Source organism: Nuphar pumila, chromosome 2 (assembly GCF_984573655.1).
Source record: "Nuphar pumila chromosome 2, dmNupPumi1.hap1.1, whole genome shotgun sequence".
NCBI classification, from domain to species: Eukaryota; Viridiplantae; Streptophyta; class Magnoliopsida; order Nymphaeales; family Nymphaeaceae; genus Nuphar; species Nuphar pumila.
In genome coordinates this window covers 97619970-97641881 of record NC_143250.1, presented here as the reverse complement: position 1 = coordinate 97641881, position 21912 = coordinate 97619970, and the positions used below count along the sequence as shown (strand labels likewise).

Here is a 21912-nt window from a genome sequence, read left to right as displayed (position 1 = left end):
TAACATATCCGATTCAAATCCAAGACCCGAATAAATCAACATATGGGCCCACCACATATCCGAAGGTTCTCCAGATGGACGATTCCTGATTGTTGGCTCGTCCAACATACATGCACGCGAGACTCACTGTGTACTTACTCATTGAGACGCACCCTTTGCAACGGCTAGTGACGGATAATTACGGTTCCACTGCTGATTTCCAGTGTCATCACAAGTTCCCCGTATTTATCCCCGTCTTTCTCAGTTATGACCTTCATATCCCTCCTCAGTGAGTATTTTTTCTCCAATACCGAACCCGTTCCTTCCATACCTCCAATACAAGAATAGTTTCGTCATTTCATCTAGATTGGATTCAAAATCTCAGGTGGCTGGCTCCAACGGCTACTCGAAAATATTACCGTTAGAAGAACCACTCCCCCCTCTTGTTATAATGCCGCAGGTAGGCTTCTACCGCCCAACAAATTCAAGAGAGATCCCTAATTTAGAAGCAAGAAAGCGAGAAAACGATCACCACCAACGAAAGAAAGAAGAAAGAGATCGGTCGAGGAGAAAGACGAGGAAAGATGAACGATTTGATGACCAAATCCTTCACCAGCTACGTCGATCTGAAGAAGGAGGCCATGAGAGACCTCGAAGCCGGGCCTGATATAGAGATGACCACCCAAGACGCCAATCTCATACATTTCTTCGAAGAGGTCGGCATTATAAAAGACGAGATGGAGGCGATCAGCGGCCTCCTCTGCCGGTTGCAGGACGCTAATGAGGAGACCAAGCTCACCCACAAACCTGATTCCATGAAATCTTTGCAGAATCATATCAATTCCGACATAACCGCCGTGCTCAAGAAGGCTACGACCATCCGGTCTAAGCTTGAAGATCTAGACAGCGAGAACCTGGCGAATAGGAGGCTCTCTGGATACAAAGAGGGGACGCCCATAGACAGAACCCGGACCTCTGTGACCAACGGGCTGAGGAAGAAGCTCAAAGAATTGATGTTGGATTTCCAGGACCTACGGCAGAAGATCATGACTGAATACCGGGATACCGTCGTCCGGAGGTACTTCACTGTTACGGGCGAGCAGGCGGATGAGGAGGTGATGGAGAAGATCATCTCGACTGGGGAGAGCGAAACGTTCCTGCAGAAGGCGATCCAAGAACAGGGGAGGGGGAAGGTGCTTGCAACAGTGTATGAGATACAGGACAGGCATGATGCAGTCAAGGAGATAGAGAAGAGCCTGCTGGAGCTGCATCAGGTGTTCCTTGATATGGCTGTGATGGTGGATGTTCAAGGGGAGCAGATGGACGACATTGAGCACCATGTGGTGAATGCGGCCAACTACGTCAACGACGGGACTAAGAATCTCAAAGCTGCAAAAGAGTACCAAAGGAGCAGCAGGAAGTGGCTGTGCATTGGAATTATCCTGATACTCATCTTGATATTTGTCATTGTGGTCCCAATTGTGAGCAGTCTCTCAAAATCATGAAGCGTAAAAAGGGTGGTGGGCCTTTTGGGATGTTTTGCTATCTTGGTCACCTCATCTCATCAGACTGTTCTGTTGGGATGGTTTTCTGGGGTGTTGGAGTTCGCCTCAAGCTCCCAGAGTTAATGCAATTGAATTCGAGTTCAATTGTTGGTGGCATCATCAGTTGGTTTTGTCTGTCTTTTAGGATTAAAAATTTGGTTGTTTCCGAGATTAGATTTTGTCTCAAACCCCTGGAGCAACAATTTCTATTGAACTGGGGATTTGCTGTAATTTGCACGACAGCATAAACACGACAGCATAAACACAAGTTTTGCATGATTCAGTTTATGGTAAGAACAAGTTTGTCTTTTGGCAACAATATTTGAATCTTTATTATTTGTAATTTGCTATCAATGGGGATACTCATCCTTGTCTAATTTTTGAGGTTAACAGTGGACAAAGAAGTTTGTGGTCCTTGTCTACTTTTTTCCTTTAACGCCACATAATTGAATTAGTCATTATGATAGCAAACCAAAAGACTAAATGCCACATAATTGAATTAGTTATTGTGGTATTAAACCAAGAGACAAAAATATACGCTATGCAACTCAAGCAAATATTAAATCAAGTAGCCAGTTGAGATTATTGAATGAAATGCCAAAAATGTAAGAGGGGAAGTCCCAAAAACTTTCTATTTCATGCTCCTTGACACTATTTTATTCCTTTCTGTCCTTTTCTTTCTTTTACTTTGAGTCCGCCTTTCTGTGAAGAAAGCACCAAAAGTTTTTACTTCTCTTCTTTCTTGGAAGCAGAATTAACCACGAGAAAACGAAACTTATGAAGTGATAAATGAGACTTGATGATACCTTGCAACTCTGCAATATGGGGCCAAAGAATATAGCCTACCCATAGTAAGTTTCAAGTATCTGGCTTGTCTATATTGACCATGAACCAAAATCAAGAAGAGATCAGAATATAGGACCATGATTAGAAGGCAAAATAAACACCCAAAATAAGTTCTACTCTGGCCCATTGTATGATGCTTATTTTGGGAATCTTGCAAACCAAGATCGATCCCTTTGATACTGTTTCAATCAAACCAAGTGGTGGACTAGGATGTTAAAGATCTCATATTTTCCCATTCATGGACATTGGACTATTTGAAAAGCATCCCTCTTCAAAATAAAGCTCAAAAGACGAAAATACTGTTACACCAGGAGCACAAATCATCTCTCTCTCTCTCTACCCCTTTAAATAAATTATCAAATAAGTACATCCTTTTGCAACTTGGTCTGTCCTGGCTGTCAATAACTCTAACAAGAAGGTGAGTGCAGGTAAAGCAAAGGGAAACAACGGCAACGGCATCACAATGTTTGCAACTTATGCCATCTTCTATGCCCATGAACCGATATAAGCCTTATTATGGCAAGAAAGCCTGATAACCTAAAAAAAAAATGCACGAGTCACAATGTCACATAGTCCATTTTAGTATTCCAGGTATGATGCATAAATGTAGCAGTCACCAGCGACCCCAGGACCAATGTCACATCATCAACATATATATATATATATATATATATATATATATATATGAGAGAGAGAGAGAGAGTTGTACGTATTTGCAAGGAAGAAAAGTCTAAAGATTGATCATCTTGCATTACATACAGTGTCTTGCCGATGCAAGGCTGCAGTTTACAGGGATTGCTACAATGAAGCGTGTAGCCCCCAGATGGATGAGACAAACTTACACACAAACAAGCAAAAAAGAAAACAAAAGTACTGAAGAGGGGAGTATCGAGATGGTCGCTTTAAACGTGAAAGGGTCCATAAAAGGTGACCTCATAAAGAAACCCGTCAGTCATTGCTTTGCTCGTCCACGTGAACTAAATTGCAGAGTCACGTGACACGTGTACCATGAGAGAGAGAGAGAGAGAGACAGATTTATATAGCAAGCCTATAGATTGGCAGTACATATACTAATAGATGTCGTTACATTTACTAGACATCTACGGCCATAGTTTAGTTTTCTATATAATCCTTATATACTTTCATCCACTTTAAACCTTGGTATATAACACCCATACAAGAAGAACAAGAGCCCTCTGTAATATATTCAACCACACACCGTATTAAGTAACACAGGCAACCAGGCGTAAGCAGATAGCATATATTCATCATCCTAACCATCTTCCTCTAGAGTGGACTCCTCATTGACGCTGCAACTTCAAATTCTTCAACAGCCTGCAGAAGAACAAAGAAAACAAGAAATTGGGTATCCCTTAAAAGGGCAATTCATGAGCAAGAACAGAAAATTAGACAATTTATCTCGATGAAGTCTAAACTATGTCACGTGGGTACTTCATTTTTTACCCCGTATCGTGTCCTTTTATATACTACTCATATTAAAAAGTTCATAAAAATGGCGTGTTCCTTAGTATACTAGTCATATTGAAAACTTCATAAAAATGGTTGTATCGGTACATACTACTCATTGAAAACTTCATAAAAATGGCGCGTCCCCTTATTAAAAACTTCATAAAAATGACGGTTTGGCCAGCTGTATCAATGTGACATAGGTCTAAAAAAAGGCTACAAAGAAGACAAAAAAAAGTACAGAACAATTACCTGTAATCTTCATCTGTTAAACCGGAGCCCTTCCCCTTACTGTCCCCATTGGACGACTTGTAGTTAGGGAAGGGCACTTGGCCTGATTCAATAGACCTCAAGTCCTCCAGCAGCAGTTCATAGTGGCGTTTCATTTCCTCTGCAGTCTTGCCTCCAACCATGGCTGCCACATTCTTCCAACGGTCAGGAGTCTCCTTATCATACAGTGCCAGAGCCTTCTCAAAGGCCTTGTTCTGCTTTATTGTCCAGGAAGAGGTAGCTGAACGAGAGGCCATTCTTTGAGGATAACCACAGAATTTCAAGAGGGACACGAAGGGATTACAGAAACTGATGGTGGGTGTCAATGCATGGGAGAAAGGCTTCTTTGTTGATGGGTATTTATAAGGGAAGGATTCCCCTTTTCAGAGAGAGAGAATAAAGATTGCGCTGTCTGATTTTTTCTCAAACCACAGAAGATGAAGAAAGAATTGTACCCAAGGAAAAGGAACGCGAAGAGGGGGAATCAGAATCCCTTGATATCAGAAATTTTGTGTACCAGTGTACCCAAAAAACAGAGAGAGAGAGAGATGAATACATAGAGTGTGGTCTAATAGGTTACAGTGGGTGTTTTGGAGATGCCCATAATAAGAGAACTCGATTCATGACGGGTGATCACATGATTAAAGTGGTGATTTATAGAGGTAAGTAAGAATAAGAGAAAGAAATTGTCAAAAAAGAACAAAAAAATAGATTCTACAGGCTGTAGATGGATCGAATTTTGTGGCATCCAATTTCTCTCGTATATATCTCAAAAGGACTTCTTGGGGGGATATGATATCAGGTGCAAGTGCAATGTGATTGCACACTTCAAGTTATGACAAGATACCAAACCGGATTTGCTGTTATTATAAAAAACAATGTCAGCCAGCATAAAAACTTAGTCATACCCTAGAATATGAACGAACATGAGAATTTCGTTGCAGCGTTCCCTACTGAACGACGCGCTGTACTATATAGGCCTGGAGGCAGTGATAAATGGGCAAGGGTTGCCTCACTTTGTTGGACGAGTGAGGGTAAAGAAGTTAGTCCAAGATCATAAAATTAGGTTAACCACTTGAAACATAGGATCTTTAATTGGTAAGTTGGTAGAGTTAGTATATGTTATGTGTAGGAGAAAGATTGATATTTTATGTCTATAGGAGACCAAATGGGTAGGCGAGAAAGCAAAAGTGATAGAACTTTGGGGATATAAAATTTGGTATACAGGAATATGAATGGAGTAGAGATTGTTATGAGTCGTAAGTTTATAGATAATGTAGTTGAGGTCCGTATGAAGGGTGATAGGATTTTACTCATTAAATTAGTATTAGGTTCGGATATTATTAATATTATTAGTGTTTATGCACCTCAAATAGGTTTAGATGATTCCATTAAGCGTCAATTTTAAGAAGATTTAGATGGAGTAGTACAAGAGATATCTTATAGAGAAAGGTTTTTCATCGGCGGTGACCTTAATGGGCATTAGTAGGGATGGATTTGAGAGTATCCATAGAGGCTATGGTATAGGAGAAAGAAACGAAAGTGGAGAAAGGATTTTAGATTTTGGTTTATCCTATGAAATGATCTTAGCAAACACTTGGTTTAGAAAGAGGGAGTCTCACCTAGTAACATTTAAAAATGGGGTTAATACGAGTCAGATAGATTTTTTTCTACTTAGAAAGAGAGAGAGGGGTTGTTGCATCGATTGTAAGGTTATACCGAGAGAAAGCGTAGCTACACAACATAGAGTCTTAATTTTAGATCTTAGAATTAGACAATGCCGCAAAAAGGTAGACATAGGATAGATCCTAGAATTAAGTGGTGGGCACTGAAAGCAGCTAAACAAAGAATGTTTGTAGAGCAAATAGTTAAGGAAGTTGATTGGTGTCTCGAGGAGGATTCAGAATCAATGTAGAATAAGAAAACGGGTGGCATGAGAAAGGTGGCTAAGGAGGTATTGGGTGAGTCTAAAGGCGGTGCACCGCTAGGTAAGGATACATCGTGGTGGAACGAGGATGTCAAATTAGCTATTAAGGTTAAAAGAGAGTGTTATAGAAATCTAGGTAAGAGTCGTGATAATGAGAATTTGGAGAAGTATATGATAGCAAAGAAGGAAGCTAAAAAAGTAGTTCGGAACGCGAGGGATAAGGTATATAAGGAGGTTTATGACAAGTTGGATACCAAAGAGGGCGAGAAGGATATTTATAGGCTTGCAAAGATGAGAGATAGAAAATCGAGGGATCTGGGTATGGTTAGATGTATCAAAGATGAAACGCAAAGGGTTTTAGTCAAAGATGAGGAGATTAAGGAAAGATGGAAAGATTATTTTGATAACCTATTTAATGAAAGTCATACTCAAGATCTTAGAGACTTCTTCATTCCTTTTCATGAGATGAATTATGACTTCATACGGAAGATTCAAAAGAAAGAAATTGCAGAGACTCTGAAGAAAATAAAATCAAGAAGGGCAGTTGGCCCAGATGGTATACCTATCGAGGCTTGAAAATGCTTGGGAGAGAAAGGTTTAGAATGGTTGATAAATCTTTTTAACAAGATTTGGAGGACAAATAAGATGCCTAATGAGTGGAGAAAGAGTACTTTGGTGCCTCTATATAAGAATAAGGGTGATATACAAGATTGCACAAACTATCGTGGTATAAAACTCATGAGTCATACTATGAAACTTTGGAAGAGGGTGATTGAGTCTAGGTTGAGGAAGGTTGTCATGATATCGAAGAATCAATTTGGTTTTATGCCTGAAAGATCAACTATGGAAGCTATACATCTTCTTAGACAACTTATTGAGAGAAATAGAGAGATGAACAAAGATTTGCATATGGTTTTTATTGATTTGGAGAAGGCATACGATAGAGTACCTAGGGACATTCTCTGGTGGACAATGATGAAGAAAGGTGTTTCTCTCAAGTACATTAGTATAATTAAGGATATGTATGAAGGAGTAGTAACCAATGCCCACACTTGTGGAGGGGTGACAACCAATTTTCCTATAACGGTTGGGTTACATCAAGGATCTGCTTTAAGTCCTTTCCTATTTGCTATAGTGATGGATGAGCTTACGAGATCAATTCAAGAAAATGTGTCGTGGTGCTAATGATATTGTTTTGATTGATGAGTCTAGAGTTGGGGTTAATGCTAAGTTAGAATTATGGAGACAGACATTGGAAGCAAGAGGTTTTAAGTTGAGTAAGAGTAAGACAGAATACATGGAATGACGGTTTAGTAAGCAACGAAGTAGTGATGGGAGTGTAGTGAAGCTTGGTGAGCAAGAAATATCGGTGGATGATTGTTTCAAATATTTGGGATCTATCATTCAAAAGTATGGAGAAATTGATGGAGATGTAAATCATAGGATAAGGGTTGGGTGGATGAAATGGAAAAGTGCAACTGGAGTGTTGTGCGATCGTAGAATGCCATTGCAGTTGAAAGTAAAGTTTTATAGGACGACTATTAGACCCTATTTACTACATGGTATGAAATGTTGGGCTGCCAAGAGACATCATATTCAAAAAATGAGTGTAGTTGAGATGCGTATGCTGAGATGGATGGATGGAAATACAATAAAAGATAAGATTCAGAACGAGGAGATACGTAAGAAGGTAGGCGTTGCCCCCATCAAAAATAGATGAGAGAGAATCGGTTACGGTGGTTTGGACATATTTTACGAAGGCCTAATGATGCTCCAGTTAGAAGGATGGAGAAATGGGAAAATATATTAGTTAAAAGAGGTCGGGGTAGGCCTAGGAAAACATGGATGGAGGTGATAGGAAAGGATATGAATGCTTTGAACCTCACCGAGGACATGGCATTAGATAGAAATGATTGGAGGAGAAGGATTCATGTGGAAGACCCAGAATGATTTTCTTTTTTGGTTCATATCGTTGACCTCAATTGTTTTGGGATGAAGGCGTAGTAGTTGTTGTTGTTGTTATTTTGAAAATAACGGGTTATGTTTACATCTCAACATGGGAAATGAGAATATGCAAACTAAAAACATGAACTTTTGAGGTTTGAATATTTATTGAAAGTTGTTGATTCTCATGCCTTAAAAAAACCTGCTTGAATGTCATAATCGGATAATAGAAGTTGATTCCTTTAAAATCGAGTCCCAATCGGTGCAATATGATGATTGCACAAAATTTTGTTCATTAATTACTCCATTACCCCTCCATCAGTTCTTGGGTCTACAGGCCATGTCCCAAGATAGAGGGTGATCAGGTGCTTAATGCACAAATATTTGTTCAATCATATTGCACCTGATCTTTTCACTAAAAATCAAGCATGTAGAACACATCCATATGATGGATTTTCTAAAAGAGATGGAAAAACCTCTCTAAAATCTCAGTTTGGATGGTAGTATGTAGGATCCAATTGCGAAAGTGCGAAACACAAATCAAGAGACTCGACTTTAACATGGTTCGATCTGCAAGGATCTACATCCACGATGACACCAACTCTCCTTTTTTACTTCATACTTAAATCGTATGAGGGAGAGTGCCTTTATATATCAAGTTGCAATATTGATTTGTTTTACATGATAAGAACGGATATGATCATTAGTGGTTACAACAGATTTTTTGTTTCTCACAATTTCAGTATTTGATCCTATGTGGCCCTTGTTCCTAGCCGATTCAATCTGCCCGCTCTTATCCTTAGGTGATTCCATCTTAGCCGAATATTGACTTTCAGTTGAGTCTTTAACGCCCTAACCACGTGTATGGCTTTATCATGTGTAACTAATGAGTCCTTATCAATCTCATCAGCAACTGAAGTTGCCGGATGACCATGAGTCTTAACATCCTCCCGCAAGCTGAACGGTAGTAATACAACATTGAACTTGATGTGAAAGCTACAAAAAGACTTGGTGTTCCACGGCTTCATCAATATATCAGCAATTTGTTCTTTGGAAGAAACATATTGAACTTGGACTTGATGTCGAGCAATCTTGTCTCGTACAAAATGAACATCGATCTCAATGTGCTTGCTTCTATTATGAAAGGTAGGATGAGCAACAAGATAATTGGCGCTGACATTATCACACCAAATAGTAGGAATTTTGTGGATCTGGACTCCAAGATCCGTTAAGAGGTAATGGATCCAAGACGCTTCAGCTACAGCATTCGCTATTCCCCTATATTCGGCTTTTGTGCTTGACCGAGAAACAACATGTTGTTTCTTGGAACTCCATGAAATCAAATTTGGCCCCAAAAAGACCATGTATCTGGATGTTGACTTTCTATCAATAGGGCATCCTGCCCAATCAACATCTGAGTAGATATTGAGATCAATGGATTTTGATGGCTTGATTAGAAATCCATGATAGATTGTCCCTTTTAGATATCGAAGGATTCTTTTGACAGCCCTCCACTGTATTTCGGTAGGTTTGTGCATGAATTGACATACCTTATTCACGTTGTAAGAAATGTCTGGCCTTGTGAGAGTAAGATATTGAAGAGCCCCTACTAATGCTTGATATAACGTAGGGTCATTGAAGTCTTGACTTTCATCATGAAGTTTGAGTGAAGTGGACATGGGGGTTTTGGAGGCTTTGGCGTCTTCTATCCTGACCTTCTTTAGAACATCGTAGATGTATTTTTTCTGAGTTAAAAATAAGCCAGACGAATTGAATTGTGCCTCAACTCCCAAAAAATAGTGAAGGCATCCAAGATCCTTGAGAGCAAATTTCCTGCTAATTTCTTCAACAAGGTTGTTGATTATGCTGTCTGAATTTCTTGTTACAAGAATATTGTCAACATAAACCAAGACATAAATGAGAATGTGACTATTTTTTAGTACAAACAATGATGGATCAGCCTTGAAACATATGAAACTGAGCCCTTGAAGAGTAGTACCAGGCGCAAGGGGCTTGTTTAAGGCCATGTAAGGCCTTATTAAGCTTGCAAACATAGTTTGGTCTTTGTGGATCAACAAACCCAGGCGGTTGAACCATAAACACATGTTCGGTTAATGTATCATTTAAAAAGGCATTATTGACATCCAATTGCCGAACATTCCATCCTTGTCCCAAAGCAAAGGAAAGAACAGTTCTGACAGTAGCAAATTTGACCACTGGACTAAAGGTTTCAAAGAAATCAATCCTTTCTTCTTGATGAAAACCCTTAGCAACAAGGCGAGCCTTAAACCATTCTAGGGATCCATCTGCTCTATGTTTGATTTTGTAGACTCACTTGCATCCAACTAAATTGTGTTCTGGGTTAGGAGGCACAAGAGTCCAAGTATTATTTTTGTCTAGAGCTGTTATTTCTTTGCTCATCGCATGTTGCCATTTTGGGTCACCTTTGGCTTGAGAATAGGAATTTGGTTCAATATCATATTCAAGTTGAGCAACAAAGGCTTCAGAAAAGGCATGTTTTGATGTTGTATAAATCTTAGGTCGCCTAGTTCCATCTTGAGTTCGGGTAATCATGGGATGAGTTCTTTGAACCAAACATTGATCTTGTATCTCAAGATTTATTTCTTGACTCGGATTGGCACCATTTTCTTCATTTGAGGATGTCTGTTGAATTCTTCCCTCTTCTGAATTGCTTGAAGGAAGAATCAGTTCCCAACTAGGTAACCCAATAGGAACTTCTTGTTCACCTTGTTTTGAAGTTTCATTTTCCTCTTGGTTTTTACGAAAAGGAAATTTTCCTTCATCAAAAATCACATCTCTAGAGATAGTGATTTTAAAAGATTCTGGATCCATGCAAATATACCCATGATGGTTGTTGTTGTACCCCATAAAAACCAGTTTTTTGCTCGGAAATCAAGTTTATGAGCTCGGTAAGGTCTCATATTTGGGAAGCAAGCACATCCAAAAGTTTTTAGAAAATTATAATCTGGTTGTTTGTTGAAGAGAACCTCAAGTGGGCTCTTATTATTCAACACAGTGATAGGCAGCCTATTGACCAAAAAAACTGCTGTAGAAAAGGCATATGTCTATAATTTTGTAGGAATTTTCCCATGAGACATAAGAGTCAACCCTGTGTCAACAATATGTCTATGTTTCCTTTCTGAAATACCATTTTGTTCTTATGTATGTGGACATGAGAATCGATGCTTAATCCCATAATTTGGCAAAATTTTGTCCAAAGCTTTATACTCTCCTCCTCCATCGGTATGTAAATATTTAATATTTTTTCCAACTAAGTTTTCAGCAAGTAGTTTAAAACGTTGGAAAATCTCAGTAACCTCAAACTTATTTTTCATCAAGTAAATCCATGTATACCTGGAGTAGGCGTCAACAAATATGATATAGTACTTGGTCCCATCATTGCCACAAACAGGGGTTGGCCCCCAAACATCAGAAAAAAACAATGTCAAGGGATGAATGTTATCATAGTCGACTTTATTAAAGGCCAACTTGTGATGTTTCCCAAACTGGCATGCTTCACAAATATTGAAAATTTTGTCATAGTGTGGCAAACCAAAGTTTTTGACAATATTATCAACAATTCTAAGATTGGGATGTCCCAACCTGTTATGCCAAATATCGTAGCTAGCTTTTTCACCTATCAAAGCATTTTTAACCTTATTTTTCAAAGCATCAAAATCAAGAATGTAAAGGCCATCTCTAACACCTCCATGTAAAAGTTCCTTCTTGTTGACTGCATCCTTTACTGTGCACCTGGTAGCGCCCAATTCAAATACCACCCTGTTGTCTTTGGCGAATCTTTGCACAGACAATAATCGTTTAGTAATGAGAGGAACATGTAAAACTTCATTCATGTAAAATCTATAGGAACCAGTATTGAATACGGAATTACCAATATGGGAAATGCTCAAACTTGTTCCATTGCCAACTCTGACTGTTTCAGTGCCTTGATAGTTGGAGTGGTTTGACATGGAATTAAGGTCTGGAGTAACATGATGAGATGCACCTGAGTCAGGGTACCAAACATCTTCATACGATCCATTATTGAAGGTTTCAGCATGATAGGCATGAGGCGGAAGAGTTCCTCCATTATCTCCCATTATTTGTCGGCAAGTCTTGGCTATATGACCGGGTTTGTCACAATATTGACAAATGATTTGTTGTTGGTTGCCTTGGTTATTGTAATAACCTCTACCTCGGCCACGGCCACAGAACCTACCATGCCCTCCTCTAAAGTTTTCTTGATTGAAGCCAATGTTTTGATGACCTGAATTTTGACTTTGGAAGGTGTTTTGAGGTGCTGGATTTTTTGAAACAAGATCTGCCTCGTAGCTTGATTCAGCCTTTCCTTCAATCGTTTCACTTATATAGGCTTCATGTGTGAGGAGGAGGCTATGAAGTTCAGCCATAGATACAGAGTGGACTCGAGTAGTCAAGGAAACTCTTAATGAATCATATTTTGTGGGTAGACCTCTTAAAATATAAAGAACCAAATCATCATCGGCAACAGGTTTTCCAATTGGTGAGCTATAAGTTTGGCACGTTGAACATAATCATCAATAGTTTTGGCTCCTTTCCTTAAGGACTGCAACTGCTCTTTAAGATGCATCACACGTGCTCTCGATTGGGCAGCATAGGCTTCCCTGAGAGTGTTCCAGACCTCATATGAGGTTTCCAATCCAACGACTTGAGTGTGAACTGATTCACTCAAGGATGATATTATCCGGCTGAGGAGCAGCTGGTCCTGCCGTCTCCATATTATATATTCAGGATTGATGGTTTCCTTACCATCAACAATTATCATTTTATTTGGCTTGGATTTTGTTCCATCAATAAATCCATCAAGATCATATGATATCAAAAGAGGTTTAAATTGAGAAGCCCAAAGAGCATAATTATTCACATTCAGCTTTGTTGCGAGAAAGTACTGAAAATTATTTGGAGCAGGAATTAAAGATGAACTTAACTGAGACGAGCTCCTTGAGCTTTGAGAGGACGGAGTCTCTGGTGCCATTTGATGGAGGCTATGATACCATGCGAAAGTGCGAAACACAAATCAAGAGACTCGACTTTAACGTGGTTCGATCCACAAGGATCTACATCCACGATGGCACCAACTCTCCTTTTTTACTTCATACCTAAATCGTATGAGGGAGAGTGCCTTTATATATCAAGTTGCAATATTGATCTATTTTACATTATAAGAATGGATATGATCATTAGTGGTTACAACAGGTTTTCTATTTCTCACAATTTCAGTATTTGATCCTATGTGGCCCTTGTTCCCAGCCGATTCAATATGCCTGCTCTTATCCTTAGGTGATTCCATCTTAGCGGAATATTGACTTTCAGTTGAGTCTTTAACGCGCTGACCACGTGTATGGTTGTTTTGGATGGCTTTATCATGTGTAACTGATGAGTCCTTTTCAAAAAAAAAATAGAGTTAGAATTCTATCTTTTTAAAGTTAAAAATTTTAGGGTATTAAAGGTGGTCTTTGAATTGTTCGGCTACGATGCGATCAAGGATCTCAGGCTGCATTTTTAGACTTGACAATTGAATCTTGTCTGAATCAACAAAAATGGCTTCCAGTTGATGAAGTCTTCCATCAACTTTCATTGTCCTGCGAAGCTGACAAGAGTATCGATCATCCTGCGGCTAAGAGTATCAGCTATGATATTCACCTTTTCAGGATAATAGAAAAAACATGAATTCGTAGTTTTTGAGGAATTTCAGTCATCCCCTTTGTTGTATGTTCAATTCTTTTTCAAAGAAAAAGTATTTTAAGCTTTTATGGTTCTACATGACCTTGAACTTCTCTCCATATAGGTAGTGTCACCATATTTTAAGTGTGAACACTATCGTGGCAAGCTCTAGGTTATGGGTTGGATAGTTTTTCTCATAGATTCTCAATTATCGTGACGTGTATGCGATCACCTTTCTGTGTTGCATCAACATACAACCCAGACTCATTTCTGAGGCATCGATATAAGCTATGAAGCCACCTTGACCAGAAGGTAAGGCAAGGACAAGGGTCGTAGTAAGCCTCTGTTTTATAATCTCAAAGCATTTTTTGCACTGGTCATTCCATCCGAACTTAACTCCCTTCTTCAAAAGTTTTGTCATGGGTAAGGCAATTTGGAAAAGTCTTGTATTAACTTTTGGTAGTATCTAGCAAGACCCAAGAAGCTGTGAATATCGGTGATATTCTCTAACTGTTTACAATCCAACACAACTTCTACTTTTACGGATCTACTATTATTCCATCTTTCGATATTACATTCCCAAGGAACATCACTTTGTCAAGACATAATTCACATTTAGAGAATTCGACATAGAGATGATTCTCTTGAAGGGTTTTCAAGACAATCCCCAAGTGCTCTTGGTGTTGCTCTTTATTCTTAGAGTAGATGAGGATATCATCAATAAAGATGATAATAAAGCTATTCAGATAGGGCTTGAATATTTGGTTCATCAGGTCCATAAAGGCAGTAGGTGCATTAGTGAGTCTGAAAGGCATTACTACAAACTCATAATGGTCATATCTCATTCTGAAGGTTGTTTTAGGTATACTCTCCTCCTTGACTCTAAGTTGATGATAGCCAGACATGAGGTCGATCTTAGAGTATACTCTTGCTTTTCTGAGTTGATCAAATAAATCTTCAATCTGAGGCAACGGATACTTATTTTTTATGGTTGCCTGGTTAAGCATCCTATAGTCGATGCACAACTGTAATGATCATTCTGTTTTCTTTACAAATAGGATGAGTGTTTTTCACGGTGACACACTTGGTTGGATAAATCCATATTTTATTAATTCTTTTAACTGACTCTTTAGCTCACTAAGCTTTGTCAACATCATTCGATAAGAGTTCTTTGAAATTAGCATGATTCTTGGTAAGGATTGAATTTCAAACTCAAACTCACGAAGCAAAGGGAGTCCTAGCAGTTCGTCGAGAAACACATCAGAAAAATCTTGCACTACCTCCAAGCTCTCAAGAGGCATAGTGGTTAGTTCTTCTACCGAGAGACTCGCTAGGAAGGCTACACAACCCTTCCCAAGGTATTTTTTGTGTCTTTAACGCTGATATGACTCATTTCTGACTCTGCCCTCATGGCACAAAATCTTAGCATGGTTCTGGGCTAACCAATTCAATCTTAGAATGACATTGTACTCTACCATATCGAGTAGGATGGCACTAGTAGGCAAATGTTGTCTAGCTATCTCTATATCTAGGTTCTTTACACATTTTATACATTTGATGCGAGAACCTAGTGGATTATACACTTCAATCATTTTATGTACTGAGTTTCACCGAGATGTGAAGTTGTTCTGTGAAATCGTTGGAGATAAAAGTATATATAGCTTCACAATCAAACAAGACATAAGCGGTATGTCCATTAACAGGTATGGTGCTTTCAATCAGGTCATCATTAGCTACTTGTTCATTAGTTACAACATATACATGACTTGTCATAGGTCTTTGTTCTGTTCTCGGTGATGGCGATCGTTAGAACTGAGGACACTGGTGTACTTGTTGGGAGGGTCCAGTCGATCCAGTATTCCTCTGTTGTTCATCTGAGGCCTTATTGGCACAGTTCCTCACATAGTGCCCCACTTTGCCACAATAAAGACAATCACCCGTGTCGCGAAAACAAGATCTTTCAGGGTGGTTCGTGTGGCACTTCTGGCAGTTAGAGATAGGTTGTTGGTGAGGCTGGACTACTTCTTGCCTTGGTGGTGGCCTCATGACCTACAGTGCAGAGTTCTTTCTTTGAAACTCCTTGCAAAAGGGTGGTCGTGATTCCTGATCACTCGGAAACATCTTGTTATGGTTTTTACTGCCCGCTACAAGCCCCTTCCCTTTGACCCCTTTAGATCGCTCTTAGTCGGTATGATTCTTCAAAGTTGCCACCATAGCAGCTTAAAATGTCTGGGGCATACTGGTGATGACACAAGACTGTAGCCCTTCCCATAACCCATTGATATACTTGTCGGCCCTCTCCTGGTCAGTCTTGAATAACAGGGAGCAGTACCGCTCAAGGTTCTGAAACTTGGTAGTATAGTCAATGAGACTCATATCACCCTTCTCTAGTTTCAGAAACATTATATTTTTCTTGTTCCTCGGGTGTAATGGGAAGTAATTATCCATGAATGCTCTTTGAAAGTCACCCCAAGGGATGTTCTCATACTCCGAGAAGTGGATAATTTTTATGATATCCCATCACTTTTGTGCATTGTCTTTTAGCATGTATGTTCCAAAGTTTGTCTTTCTTTCCTCTGACACTCACAATACCAGGAACGCATGTTTTATTTTCTTGACCCATCTTTCTGCAAGTTCTAGATCAGCTCTACCGATAAAGACTGGCGGGTTAAGTTTGAAGAACTTTTCATAAGTTATTCCTAAAGTGCTCTCATTGCGAGACAATGTTGGTTTCTGCCTCATTTCACATATGACAATCACTAGGTTGTTGAGAGTCTCTAACAGGAACCCTTGCATATAAGACTCCTCATTTGACATGGTTCTACTTGTCTTATGAACCATTTATCTAGTCACATACAATTAACGTAGTTCAATTTCTCGATATATATAGGAAAGAAAAAAAATTTACTTGTATATATACATTGCATCGCAAACAAGCATACATCATCTTTAATTACAAGTGTCACGCTTTACTGGCGGGCATAGGTGGTGAAAACCTCACATATGAGTCCCCTGACTCAAAACATAACCCGTTCCTAAGAATTGGGTTTCTTTTATGAAGTAAACAACCTTAGATAGGTCTGTCAATCGCTACATCACCTTGGCTTAGGCGCAGTTGGAGTTTGCTTAGAAGGTACTTCTGCACTTTCAAGTGAAGTCAGGGGGTAGACCGGTGATGCTCGTCTATTCTAAAGCATAGCAGCATGATGGCTCAGAGAGTTTGAGATCAAAATGGTCGTTCAGGCTAGGTATAGGTGTTTCTAGATGATAACTCCGCGAGTGATAGAATTTAACAAAGAAAACTTAGTCATTGCCTCCCAATCTCAATGATTCTACCGAAGTCGATGGGGGTACTGTTACTCCCCACACTAGAGTGATGGGGTTCACTTATAATGGTCGTTCAGGCTAGGTATAGGTGTTTCTAGATGATAACTCCGCGAGTGATAGAATTTAACAAAGAAAACTTAGTCATTGCCTCCCAATCTCAATGATTCTACCGAAGTCGATGAGGGTACTGTTACTCCCCACACTAGAGTGATGGGGTTCACTTATACATGAAGTATCATCCTTAAGACCAAGTGGTGCTCATCGACCCATATCAACGGTGTGTTTCTTTTGACATTTGTTGGTGAAATGTCTCTCTTCACTACAAAACTGACAATCTTGGACTTCAAATGGATATAATCATTCAAAGTGCATGATATGACACTGATAGCAGTAGCCTTGCAAATTGTGGGTTGCCATCTATAGTTGACAAAGATTTTTTACTATCAGAAACTTGAAAACCATACTTACAAAGTTATACTGCGAATATGACGGATCTTGAACCAGGTTTCACAGGCTTAGGCTCTGATACCAATTTTATAACGCCCCAGAATTTCAAAATAATACTCGACCAAAAATTCATGAATGTCTTTTTTTTCTTCTTTGCAGCAAAATTTAGAAAAGGTTTTTAGCAACAGAAATAGACAATAATGAGTCGTCAGTTTTAGAAAATATCGGGCAAGTCATAGGTATGTAGTCAAACTCTCATTGACAAAAATGAGTGGTTTATTACAAACATCACTTCTTGAAAAAGCAGTAATCTATAAATTTGGTTCTATAAATGAAAAGGTTCAACGCTTTCTAGAGAAACCCTGAAACCTGATGTTGCCTTGCTCCGCATATTGCATTGCAGGTTTAGTACATGTATCCCTTATAAAACAGGGTCAAACCATCGTTGGTCTAGTAAGAAAGCCTTCAAATTTGGAACAACTATAAACTGTGAAAATACAATGAGCTACTTAGAGCCATAGTTCAGAACGTCGCTCAAGTCTCTATGACTTAGCGTATATCACAAACAACTCCTCAGGGCCACGGTTGAAACATCAAAGCTCAAGTCTTCATGACTTGGTATATCAGTATCCCACGAATCCAAGCATGAGCTCCTCGAGCTTTGCTTAGTCATGTAGATACAACTTGAATCTTTTACCCTATCGGTCCAGCAGTGTACCGATAACAACACCTTTTACATGGTTATGCATGAATCATCAGAACAACTCACATTCATTCATTCATCATTGAACCTAGAACTAAGGCATTATTTTGATATTAATCGTTCACCACCTAGTATGTAGTAGAAACTTGAACTTCAGCATCAATGCGACATTTGGGGGATTTATTATGCTATGTATTTTATATACTCCAGAGGCCTAATGACCCTGTCCATCGTGGGGCGGTAGTCAAAGCTCATATCGGGATAACCTCACCAGGTCGTTTCGAATGCACTCTTCTACTGTAGTAGTGGGATTTAATCCTTAGATCTTAAGGATAACTGGATTTTCAAACCTCCTGAATGACGGGAGGTCCCTTGAACTCTTTGGTTCATAAATTATTCATGTCACTCGCGGCTGCACCATCATCGTTTGCCACAGCGAACATAAGTTCTGAAGGAGTTCGCAGCATAATCATTTTTATAGGACTTCGAAATACCATTTGGGGCAAACCAGTGCCTTCAGTATAAAGAAAAATATATACCCCAACCTCATTCAGTATTCTGAAGCACGGGTCGCACGGGTCGCCCGTGTAGTCCTGAGACTACTGTTAAGTTTTATTCATATGCATGCAAGATCCCGCTCTTAGCATCTATGGCCTTTACGAGTACTTCACCCCTTTCGGATGGATAATCAACTATGGCACGCTGGCCCTTATGAGTCTTGTTGTATAACAATGTTTTATATGGGCATGCATAGACAACAATTACTTTGGACCGAGTGCTCGGCATATGTAGCTGCAACAAGCACTGGCCTAGTCAAGGCACAACGACTACTCTAGCGCATCGGCTCTTACGAGTATGGTGCCCATGCAGGTGGAGGTAGAACGGGTCATCAAGACAGGGTTTCGACAACAAGAGCATCAATGTGCCAATCAAATTAGCTCAGGCAAGTATTTTACCAGAAATTTTGGCAAAACTTCTTCTGTTTGATGGAGGAAGCGTGACGATCCTTTTTACTTATAGAAAGTAACTTGTCAGAATTTTGGAAGCACTTTCTCTGGTTGACAGAGGACGTATTATGCTCTTTCTAAGCTCGGTGATCATCTTTCAAAAAATTTGGCAGTACCTCCTTTCTTTGATGGAGAAAGCATTGCGCTCGCTACCCTTAATTGCGAATAGATATGCATTGTTATGAGTACTTTACATCTACCATGGTTCATTGAAACTCAGGCCTTAGTTAGGCCATGCACAAGTGACTTAGGTGTTTACGTAAAAGTAGTTTTATGCAAAGAGAGAAACCTTTTCAATAGGGGTTTCTTTCGTCAATCAAAGTATTGATCGATGATGGGCATATAGAATCACACTTGGTGATATGAGTGGATCTCCATTTGTACGCTTACTTATGTGCAGCTATATGTAGTATAAGCAGAAGCCTGTGCACGATATACCACGACAGCATAAGTAAAGCATATGTTAGGTCTGGCTAGTAAAACCGAACTAAATAACTTGCAGAAAGTAAATACATATATAATTACGGAAAGTAGGAGCCTTGGCACAGTTTGACGTGACGTCAATCTCAAATGCATAAGCAAATACATATATATTGTAGAAACCAAGAGCCTTGGTATCATTTGGCATAACGATAATTTTAAAAGCATTAGCATATATATATATATATATATATATATATATATATATATATATATATATATATATATTACAGAAAACAGAAGCTTTGGCACCGTTCGGCATGATGACAATCTCAAAAGCATAAGCGAACACATATATATTGCGAAAAGCAGAAGCCTTGGCACTGTTCAGCACGATGACAATCTCAAAAGCATAAGCAAATACATATATTACAGAAAGCAGGAGCCTTGGCACCATTTGGTGCAACGACAATCTCAAAAGCATAAGCAAATACATATATATCGAGAAAAGTAAAACTTTGGCATTGTTTGGTGTGTAAACCTACCCAAGCTAGGCGAAGGTGCTCTAATGGGGTGGTTGAAGCACTTATAGGTCATGGTAGAAACATCCTTTATGTCCAGTACGGTAACAAACAAGAGTGTCTCTTAGAGCTTTCAATGAAACCGTGATACGACGAAGTCTAAACCAAAAATTGGATTGGACCTACCTTAGGTTCAACTGAGTTCGAACCTACCTCAACAAGGTTGGGCTAGGTCAAATGGGTTGGACCTAGTCAAGGGAATGGTAGAAGAGGTCAAGCAATCAGGGCTAAGGGGTTTTGTCTCAACTGGGTTTTGTCTAGGTCAAGTGGGTCTAAGCTTACCTCAAGTAGGCTAAGTCTAGGTCAAGTGGGTTTGACCTAGTTTACGATCAAGACAAGTGATGTGAGAGAAAAACTAACATAGTGGGTCAAGTGGTCTTGACCAACTGCACTCATCCTAGGCTAAGCAGGTCCAAGCTCACTACAAGTGGGCTTAGTCTAGGCTAGAACCAAGAGAGAGGGGAGAGTGGCTTGAGAGAGAAAAAGGAGAGAAAGGGTTAGATGATTTTCTAAAAAGGAGACACCTCTTATTTATAGGCAACCCCATGGAGTCTGGATCCGATCCAAATGCCCATTTGATCCAAAGATCCAAACTTAGTAGTGAAGTAACAAAAAGACTTATATATCTCTTTGGGGCCCACCTCATGATTCTATGAGATATTTACGTAGGGCCCACCGAATATTTTTGGTCAGATATTTTCGTGAGGTCCACCAGATATTTTTTTGGGTCACACGTATTTTTGGGGTTTCACTAATATTTTTTGCAAAAAAAAATATATGAATATATTTTTTTTTTATCAACGAAACTAAGCGACTTGGCTCATTGAAATCTCTTAATTTTGTTCAAAGAGAGTTATGGCCCCTTGACTATTTGAGCATATATCTTACAGGATATATACATCGTAAGTATAATTGATTTGTTGAAATCTATTTATTTCGCATTCCATGTTCATATGACATTTTTATATAAAATACCTCTTAGTTTATTCAAAATTTGCAATGAAAATTTGTGGGTGTTACATGCACTGACAGCTCCTACCAACACGCGAAGCCCCCCGTTGGTTTATATATCTTTATTTTTGTATCATTTTTTTCTCCAAAAAATTTCCTATTGTATAACTTGGTCAAGTTACCAACAGGGGCTCTGCTTGTTCGATAGAAACAGCTAGTGAATGTCATCTTGTGTTGGGACGTAGCAAGTTTGAATCCCAATGGTATCGTTGTATAACTGGTCATCTTGTGTTAGGACGTTGCAAGTTCAAATCTCAATGGTATCGTTGTATAACTGGTAGGGATCTGCCTTGGTCAAGGACTATTTATCGCTTGCAAACATAGTAACCAAGCATTTAAATATGCAAAGCTAGGCAGCCAAAATCTCATGAGAAATTGAAAACTTTGGTAAATCTCTCAGTTTTTTCTAGCAAAATATCGGCAACAATGGATACATGAAAAAAATTAAAATATTTTTTATGAAAAATATATATATATATATATAAAAGTAAAATCACATATTTTTTCATGAAAAAATATCCATTAAAAATGTAAATATTGTGTAAAGTGTGCTATTTATATTTTTTGCAAATCACAATATTTTAAAAAACTCGTGAGAATTTGCCGTTTAAAATTTGTCAATTTCTCTTTTTTTTTGGCAATGTGTTCAAAAAATCAGGAGTGTTTGTTGCGCTGCTAATGTTAAAATTGGTTCACTAGGTCAATCAGTTTCTCA

General features: G+C 39.0%; 2 pseudogenes; one reads left to right on the top strand and one right to left on the bottom strand.

The window, feature by feature from the left end:
- Positions 1-563: 563 nt before the first annotated feature.
- Positions 564-1484, top strand: LOC149846315 (syntaxin-111 pseudogene; annotated as a pseudogene).
- Positions 1485-3670: 2186 nt separating this feature from the next.
- On the bottom strand, positions 3671-4363 carry LOC149846314 (protein RADIALIS-like 4 pseudogene; annotated as a pseudogene).
- Between the last annotated feature and the right edge of the window lie 17549 nt (positions 4364-21912).